The 9,516-nt window shown below is 46.7% G+C and overlaps 1 non-coding gene across 1 annotated transcript; it reads left to right on the forward strand.

Moving 5' to 3' along the window:
- The first annotated feature begins 8,851 nt into the window (after positions 1-8,851).
- Positions 8,852-8,968, forward strand: LOC118591678. The gene has a single exon (XR_004945975.1). It is a non-coding gene; the product is annotated as a small nucleolar RNA SNORA26 (small nucleolar RNA).
- Positions 8,969-9,516: the final 548 nt, after the last annotated feature.

Raw genomic sequence — 9,516 nt, forward strand, 5'->3', positions numbered from 1 at the left:
ACATCTGCCAATTTCTCAACAAAGACCGTATGTGTGTTCATCTCTACGCCATTAAAGCTTACCAAGCACGTGACCTTGGCACATCTGCAGGTCATTAGGCAAGCCTCTCTAAACTTCAAATTTGGGCAGGGGGGTAGCTAGACTAACAGTTTGGGTAGGGGTAGCTAATTTAGCAGGCTACCATCAGGGCCTAGCTTTTCTTACTTATCTGTAGTTGGACTTGTGCCAACTCATGGTACTTTTATTTTGAAAATGAACTATAAGATTTTATTTCTTATAGCCCGCAATGTGACCCTGCCAATCTACAACAGGACTCATCTAGAAAGAGGTCAGCTGAGACTTGGAAAATGGCTTAGCCAGTAATGTGCTTGCCTCATAAGCACAAAGACTAAGTTTGAGCCCCAGGACCCATGTGGAAATCCTGGGCACAGGGCTGTGCTGCACACTTGTAATCTCAGCACTGAGAAGATAAAGACAAGATCCCTGGGTCTCAGTGGTCAGCCAGTCTAGCTTAATTGGCTAGCTTCAGCCTAGGGGGAGACCCTGTCTAAAAGAATAAAGGGATAACAGTGCAAGGAGTTGTCTAGGGTCAGGACACATCTCCCTGTCTGGGCTAGTACTGCCAAGGCAGTGCTGGCAGCACCACACCTGCTCAATGGCACATTCTCTGGACACACAATACCAGCCTGCTGTCCAAGTTTTGCTGGCCCCTCTCCCACCTCCTCATATAGGGCCTGAGTGATAGCCTGGACCTAAGCAGCCTTACCTGGTGTAGAAGAATGTTCCAAATGCCAGAGAAAGCAGGACTTTCTAGATAGTACCTGTTAGAATTCTGTCCTCACTCCAGCTACATGACTGCACATGCACAGTTCGGGGTCTTGTATCTTACATCATCAATGGGCGCTGGTGACTATGTATGCACAGTGTGGTCACACAATCTGCACCTTAATAGCCAGATGCAGACCCCATGCTCCCTCTGCTCTCTCTGCTCTGCTCCCCTCTCCCCCAACCCCACCATCTTGCTCTCTCCCCAGGCCTGGCTCTCCTCTCCCCCTTCCCATTTTCCTCCTAATAAAGCTCTGAAAACTAATACTGGGTTCTGCCGTGACCTTTTCCATTGGTAACCACCGCCACCAGCACCCTTTATCATCCTTCCAGTGCCAGCCCCGCTCCTGCCTGGTGGAAAGCAGGCTAGCCTTTGAAAACACTCCAGTCCTCCACTGGTGAGAACAACTTTCAAGAGCTGGTTTTCTGTGCATTTCCTGCACACCAAGACTTTGAGAGAGCAATCCAGTCGGCAGCACTGCATTAGCTTATTTTACAAGTGTGATACTGAGGTCTGTCTGGAGAAGTAGAGAAAATGACAGAGCTAGGAATGCCATGATCTACACTAACACAGGCTGAGCCCAGAAACACAGACTCCTCCCTAGCCATTAGCACCCAAGGAATTTCAGAAGGTTACAAATGGTACTCTCCCACAGGTTGAATGTTGTAGAATATTATTTTAAGATGTGTTACTTTTGTTTATGTTTCATTTGTTTAATTCTGTGAAGCTGTGTTACTGTGCCTGTCTAGAACACCTAATGGTCTAATAAAGAGCTGAGTAGACAACAGCAAGGCAGAAGAAAGGATAGGGCAGGGCTGGCAGGCAAAGGAGAAATCTGGGAGGAGATCTAGGAGTAGCCAGAGAAGAAGGACATCAAGGCCCAGCCACCCAGCTACAAAAAAAAAAAAAAAGCCACAGAGTAAGAGTAAGATTTACAGAAGTAAGAGAATGGGAAAAGCCCAGAGGCATAAAGGTGACAGGATAATTTAAGATAAGAAAATCCGATAAACTGGGCAGTAGTGGTGCACACCTTTAATCACTGCACTCAGAAGGCAGAGTCAGGCAGACCTCTGTGAGTTCAAGGCCAGCCTGGTCTACAAAGTAAGTTCCAGGACAGGCTTCAAAGCTACACAGAGAAACCCTTTCTCAAAAAACAAACAAACAAACAAAAAAGAAAACCTACTAGAAACAAGTCAAGCTAAGGCTGAGCATTTATAATTAAGAATAAGCCTCTGTGTGTGCTTTATTTGGGAGCTGGGTAGCAGGCCCCCCAAAAGAGCAAAAACAACCAACAACAGCTGAGCTTCATGGACAGAGTCAGACATCCCATGAAGACAAACCTGAGAATGAGTTCCGGTGTGTAACTGCAGCTGGGTGGCCTTAGGAAAATCATATACCTCTTCTGAGCTTTGGTTTTATCCCTTATGAAAGGGACTGAGGACAGGGATTCTACTGTTATGCCTGTGGGCATCAGAGCCTGTGATCAGCACTATATCCTGCCTGTTGGGGATTCCTAAGTCTCATTTCCAGTTGGGTTCCAAATCAGAGTTGGCCTCAGGCTGTAAACCACAGTTGGTGATAACCACAATGTCTGGGACCCATGTGTAATCCACATGCTGACTGTTAGCATGGTGGCTTTTTAATACATTAACTAGTCCCAAAGTAACCCGAGAGAAGCTCCAGGAAGCAAAGATGAGCTATAGCTTCCCTGGCCAACTGACAGGGCAGGGGGGCCACAGATACCCTGTTATCAGGTCCCAGGCCCTGGATTTGCCTCAGATCCATGCCAGGAGCTCACTAAATGGCTTTTTTTTCCACCCCATCCTCTCTATGGCTCTGAATAAAGCCAGAGGTTGGAGGATGTTGTGGGGACTGGACTAGAAAAACAGAAGTTATGGGGTGCTGGGGTTACCTGCATCCAGGTGAAGCTTCGGTGGTTAACTGATGACTGCCTGTGGGTTGCAAGTGCTGACCCACTACAAAGCGTGGTAGCTGGCTGGGTCTGGACTAGCCATCTCCCCATGTGTGCCTACAGGAAGCTTGAGTTGACATTAATCCTGGCCTTGTTAACTGAGAAAAAGTACGGGGTCAGGATGGAATGTTTGTTTTGTATCCTTCCTCCTGTTCTGTCTCTTCATCATCTACAATGAGTGATCAATCATAATCAAGAGAAAGGGTTTTCTGTGAGTTTAGGATTCTTTTTTAATATATTTATTTATTAATTTTTTTTTCATTTTACATACCAACCCTAGTTCCCCCTCCCTCCCCTTCTCCCACCCTCATCTCCCTCCCACTCTACCCCCATCCACTCCTCAGAGTGGGTAAGGCCTCCCATGGTAGTCAACAAAGTCTGGCATACCAAGCTGAAGGAGAGCCTAGCCCCTCCTCATTGTATCAAGGCTGAGCAAGGTATCCCACCACAGGGAATGGGCTCCAAAAAGCCAGTTCATGCATCTAGGATAAGTCCTGGTCCTGCTGCCAGCAACCCCACAAACAGATCAAGCCACGCAACTGTCACCCACATTCAGCGGGCTTAGTTCAGTCCCATGCAGGTTCCCGAGCTGTCAGTCCAGAGTCAGTGAGCTCCAGCTAGCACCAGTCAGCTGTCTCTGTGGGTTTCCCCATCATGATCTTGACCTCCCCCCCCCTTCTTCTTCTTTTGTTTTTTCTTTCCTTCTTTCTTTCTTTCTTTCTTTCTTTCTTTCTTTCTTTCTTTCTTTCTTTTTTTTTTTTTAATGCCGAATGCCATTTATTGAAGGAGGGAGGAGGTCTTAAATACAGGCTTACAGTATAATGGGAGAACCCCAGAGGGCAGAAGTTCGCTTCTGATTTTTTTTTTTTTTTTAGCTGAGGATCAAACCCGGGCCTTGCACTTGCTAGGCAAGCGCTCTACCATTGAGCTAAATCCCCACCCCTGCTCCTGATGTTTTACAATCTTGCATCTAAGCTATTAATGCCCAATATGCTGGCTACACAGACAAGGAGCTTCCCTTAAGCATTCAGAAGGGTGGAATCTCTCAGGGAATTAGCATAGGGAGGATATCAAGGTCAAGGTCAGCAAGCAATGCAACAGTTACCCAAAATGGGGGTTAGGGCCCTATAGGTCCCCTCTTATTACTAAAAAATGAGCTTCTGACTTAGGTTGTGTGGGATGTTAGCAGGTCACCTTACCCATCATGGAGACACCTGTCCAGGCCACACAGGCATTCTGTCTTAAGTTGGTGAGCGCCCCCCCCCAGGCAGTACCCATCTCTGAATACTCATTATCATACAGGCTCAATTGTGTGAGAGTTGCAGAGTTAACGGTTGCCAAAGATCTCTAGCCTTTGGACTTGCAATCTGTGTGTTCGACACAGAAAAGACCAACAGAAGTCTTAACCCACCCATAGTCGGTAGGCTAGGATTCTTTTTCAGAAGACATGAAATGCACAGAGGAATTAAACCATTTGCCCAAGGCCACACAGCTGGAAAAATGGCCTTAACTGTAGCACCTGATCCTATTTGAACTGGAGACCTTCATTTTCTTGTATAGTGAAGCCATGCCTCTCTCCCCATTCACTAGGACCAAGCCCTGAAGGTGCCCCCACTCTAACTTGACATTGGCTCCAGCTCCTCAGAGAACTAAGAGGCATAGGTCCCTGAAGATCTTGAAAGCAGCCAGTGGAAAGAGGTACAGACAACACCAGCCCCATGCCAGCTCTACCAACTCACTGCTTATTCATTAGTAAAAGAATGCCCAGGCTATTTGGGGCACCTGTAATTTTCTACTTGAATAACCAGGGAAGTGGCTGCTTGCCCGTTCCTCTGCCCTGCTCATGGTGCCAGAATGGAGGAAACATGATCTCACTTGATGTAACAGAATCTGAGCAGAGCTTCATGGATGATTTTCCTGCCTTTGCCCCATTCTAGAAGACCCATTGTCCCCTATACCTCACCTAAGGGAGCTTTGAGTGATAGAGAAACATCCAAGTTTGGATGCTGAAGAAGAGGTGGCTTCTTCCAGGCACAGAAAGTAAATACAGCTTGGCCATTTGCCAACTGTCAGCCTTTGGACAGAGGACACAGTCTCTGAGCCATAGGCTCTTCCTTTGGAAAACAAGAACAATCACTCCCCGGGCAGGTTCGGAAGCTAAGGGGTACCTGGTGCTTAGGGCCACTAACTTGTTACTGCTGCTGCTCATTTCAAGGATAAGAAAGGGGTCATTCTGGAATGTTTAGGGCTAGTAGAGGTCATGTGACCCAGATGAGCTCCTGTAGCTGGTAAATGGGGCAGAAAACAAACATGGAGCTGGAGCCAGGAAGATGGCTCACTTGCTAAGTGCCTACTCTGTACCAGTCAAATCCTCAGACCCATGTTTCAAACAAAATGAAATGTGATTTTATTTGTATGTTAATAAAGTTGCCTTGAGGTCAGAGCAAGCCAAAGCAGAAGCTGGGCGGTAGTGGTGCACGCCTTTAATTCCAGCACTTGGGAGGCAGAGCTAGGCGGATCTCTGTGTGTTCAAGGACACAGCCAGCATGGCAGACAAACACCTTTAATCTCAATACCAACCATAGAAGACCTGGAGGTCTGTACAAACAGGCAGTGACGAGGAGGTCATGTGGCTGGGTTTACAACCAATGAAAAAAACAGAACAGAAAGTCTATAAAAAAGATAGGACACACAGAAGTAGGTCTCTTGCGGAGAGAAAGGACAGCAGAAGCAGTGAAGGGTAAGGTTTTCCGCTCTTGCTCTGACCTCGTGGTTTTTAACTCTGCAATTGGTTCTGTGTTTCTTATTTAACATGACGGTTACAACTACAGTACATATTTGTAATCCCAGGAGACTAAGATGGTTGGATCCTTGGGGCTCATTAGCCAGCCAGCTTAGCCTACATCATAAGCTCCAGGTCAATGAGAGACTATGTCTCAAAAAATAATTTAAAAAATAGATGGTGCCTGTGGAATGACATCTGAAATTGCCCTCTGACCTTTACATGTACCCCATACACATACAGGGACATTAGTTAAACATACATAAAAGGAGGTTGTCTGAAGACTCTAAAGGGGCCTACATGACCCACAAAGTCTTGCCTAGGGCACAGGTGAGCCCAGCTGAGATTCACCAGAAATAAGCAGTTAGGAGGGTGAAGGTGACCTGTGATACTGAAGGTCAGGCAGTGGAGACAGACATGAGGACATTGCTCACAGGCACCCAGCTAAGCCACCAGAAAGGCTGCACCAAAAGGAACAAGGGATGCTGCAGGGAGAGGCCTCTCCTGCCCTCTACAGAAGCTGACACCAAATCCCTCAGGATCTCAGAAGAGAAAGGTTGCTGAGGAGCCAGCTAAGTCTGAAGAACTTGAGAAATAGCCAATGCTTTGCAGAAATCCTCCCCAGACAAAGAGCAAAACTTTCCCTATTAGATAAATGGGAAAGCAGACCACGGAAGTACTAAGGAATTACCTAGAAATTTTACTGACTGCTAAGATAATACTTAACATTTTTCTCAGGAAGAAAATAGAATACAGAATCTAAACAATGTCCAATACACAGGCAACCTTTTCTAGACACACAAGAGGCAGGATAAGATGACCCTTTATCCCAAAACAAAAGCTGTTAGACACTGGTGTCAAAATGACCCTGAGGTCAGAGTTTGCATATGAAGATCCTAAAGATATGGCCCAGGGACTGGCTCAGCCACTGAAGACTAGGCTCACAACAAAAAAGACAAGATGTACCCCAGTGTTTGACACATCATAGTTTCCCAATAAATGTCAGCTGCTCATTTCCACATAAGCAAAATACTTGTCTGCTCCTCTCACCACCTTGGAATGCTTCACATACTGAGTTCCTGCTGACTGCATGAGGCCTATGGGAGCCATCGTGTGCAATGATGAGAGAGACAGCCAGTCTCTCAGTACGAGTCCCTCAGCCCTGCCTTGTTTGCCTCATTTATGAAGTGGGGGTACAGGCAGATCATCTCAAAGGGTGCTTTCTCTTAAGGAGTCCAAGTGTATTAGCACATCCTAAAATGAGCTCTGAGCTAGAACCAGAAAGAAACAGTTACAGAAGGGATTGGATCTGCTGCCAGCACCTTGTGGGGAATCCATAAGGGGATGTTCTTCTCCGGGTATAACAATACTGGATTATGGGCAAAGTCTGGGCTCATTTTCCAAAGGAAACTTTCTGAGGAAATGTCTCCTAGCAACCAGTTCCTTCAATGAAGCTACTTTCAGGGCCCTTACAGAAGCACAAAAGCCCCTCCTCCAAAGTCCTCCTAGCAACCACTTATCAACTGAGGTGCTGGTGAGACTAGAGTGCTAGTGCAAGCACATGGGGTAGGCTGCAAACACTGGGAGGATCTCCACCCACACCTGCCACCTCTCCCTTCCATGAAATAAGAAGCAAGGTAGCCTCGGGCTGGTGGCATGGCTTCAGATCTGAACTCAAAACCCAGTTCTTATTAGCTGGGTGGCTTTAGGCACGTCACCTCAACCTCTATGGGTCACAGACTGAGCAATCTCCCAGCCCCAGTCTTGTTCTTATGAACAATGCTGGCTGGTGGCCATCCTTGACCATGTATGTGTCTCTGTACATAGCTCAATTCTTTAAACCAAACTCTTAGAAATAGAAGAGCACAGTATTTGGGATGCCAACTCCTGGGGCTTTCCCCACACTTCCAGCAGGATGGCCACATGTTCCATATTCCCTCCTGGAGCAGAGCAAAATGTCCACTCCCTACACCCTCTCCAACACTGGGGGTCGTTGTGTTTTCATATTTGCCAGACTGATAGGAGGAAGATAATGTACTATTGTTGCTAGAGTGTGTATTTTCCTTCAGTTTCTGAGGAGGCCAAGTATCTCTTCCTACACTTTTGGGATGTTTTAGGTTCTGCCTGCTGAGAACTGCCCTTGTCCTGCATTGGCAAGGCCCTTCTGGGTATCGCTTCCCTTCCCTCCTCCTGGTCTGAGCTATGGGCTCAGTAGCTCCCTGGAGTGTTGTTTCATAACCTTGCAAAGCTCTGTTTCCTGCTGGATAGGTGCCCAGGCAGGGAGTTTTCAGCTCAGCCCTGAAGCCCTCCTGAGCTAGGATTAGTGGGGATTCAGTTGCTTGGCCTCCAAGCACCTCTCACCAAGCACCTCACCCCATCCACATGCCTACCCCATAGGGATGGCAGAAACCAGACCTGTTTAAAGAAGAAAAACAATCTATTTCTACCAAATTCCAATTTCACCCAACAAATACATTCCAGGAGTGATGATTAGCCTGACTGGAGGAATCTTTTCATAACTTACCAGAACATTGCTTTTAACTTCAATGCTCCTAAGAGGTTTAAAATAAGCCTATACTCACAGATAGAAACCCTCCAGCCATTGGCCCAGGAATTCCACTGGGTAACAGTCTCCCCCTGGGTGGGTACAATTGCCCATATGCAGTAAGACACATGTCAGATTCATGACTGAAAAATAAGCAAAAGGCCAGCCTCTCCTTCCCATAGAGTCAGATGTGGGGTGGGGGGTTCTGAACCTAGCCTCACCTGAGGCAGTAAGAGCCTGCCAGGGTGGACTTGGGACTCTGGGAATCTGTCTGCACAGGTGCAGCTTTAGTTCTAAGTAATATATAACCTTACCTATCAGTGAATGAACAGACCCAACTCCAGCCTCATGCTAAGGCAGCTGGCAAATCACTGGACACAAGTTTGGTACAGGAGTCTGAATCTAGTGTTTCCTTAAACTGGGATCCCTCAGCCAAATAGCTGCTTCTGGTAGGTTTTCAAAGTCATTGAAGGAATTGCTGAGATCCACAAAGTACTGGCCAGATGTGTGCATGGGGGAGGTAGAAAACCTTGAAAGAACAAAAGCAAGTGACTTTTCCTGCCTTTGCACAGTTAACACTGTGCTGCAAGAGACTAACACAGCCTGGCAGCTCCATCGCAGCTCAAGAAGGGAAGTGGGGGGAGGGGTGGATATGGGAAAGAAGGAGATGGAGGAGGTGAAAGAGGAGGAGGAGGAGGAAGGAGAGGAGGAAGAGAAGAAGGAAGGCAACATATCTGAAGGAAAAAGTGAACACAGCCCAGAGAAGGGTAAAGTGAGTCTCTCTACACCACCCAGAGAAAAGATTAAAATACTATTGTTTGCATCCTGTCTGGAGTCACAGTTGAACTAGAAGGAAGGAAGGGAGGGAGAGAGAGAGTGAGGGAGGGAGGGGGTAAGGGTCTAAATTCCCACCAGAAAGGATCCACAAAACAAATCATGAATGACTCTCCCCTCCAAACATCACATAAATGGTGAACAGGACGGTGAATGTGAATTGCCTGTATGGACTGACACCCTTGGCAAAACCTGCTTGGAGTAACACACATAGTGTGAACTCATTTGCACTTTTGCAAAGAATGAATCAAAATCCTTCCACTGGTTTATAAAAACAGAGATAATTCCTGGGCAGATATGTAAGAAATTATTTACAATGGTTGGGAACATGGGTTGATGACTCTGGAGATATTAATTTTAGGTTACGCCTTTCACACAGCAGCTTCGTTTAAATCATTATCAGTGTGCTCTGCCAGTATGTCAGAACAAAACCAACTGGAAAGCAAAGTGGAGCTGACGGTCCAAGGTAATGGCGGGGACAATGATGTGATTATAGGTAGCCTCAGGGTGCTTGTCAGAGGCTATCTTCTGTGTGTCCTGTCACTTAATCCAAAAAC

Source organism: Onychomys torridus, chromosome 9 (genome assembly GCF_903995425.1).
Source record: "Onychomys torridus chromosome 9, mOncTor1.1, whole genome shotgun sequence".
Taxonomy (NCBI): domain Eukaryota; kingdom Metazoa; phylum Chordata; class Mammalia; order Rodentia; family Cricetidae; genus Onychomys; species Onychomys torridus.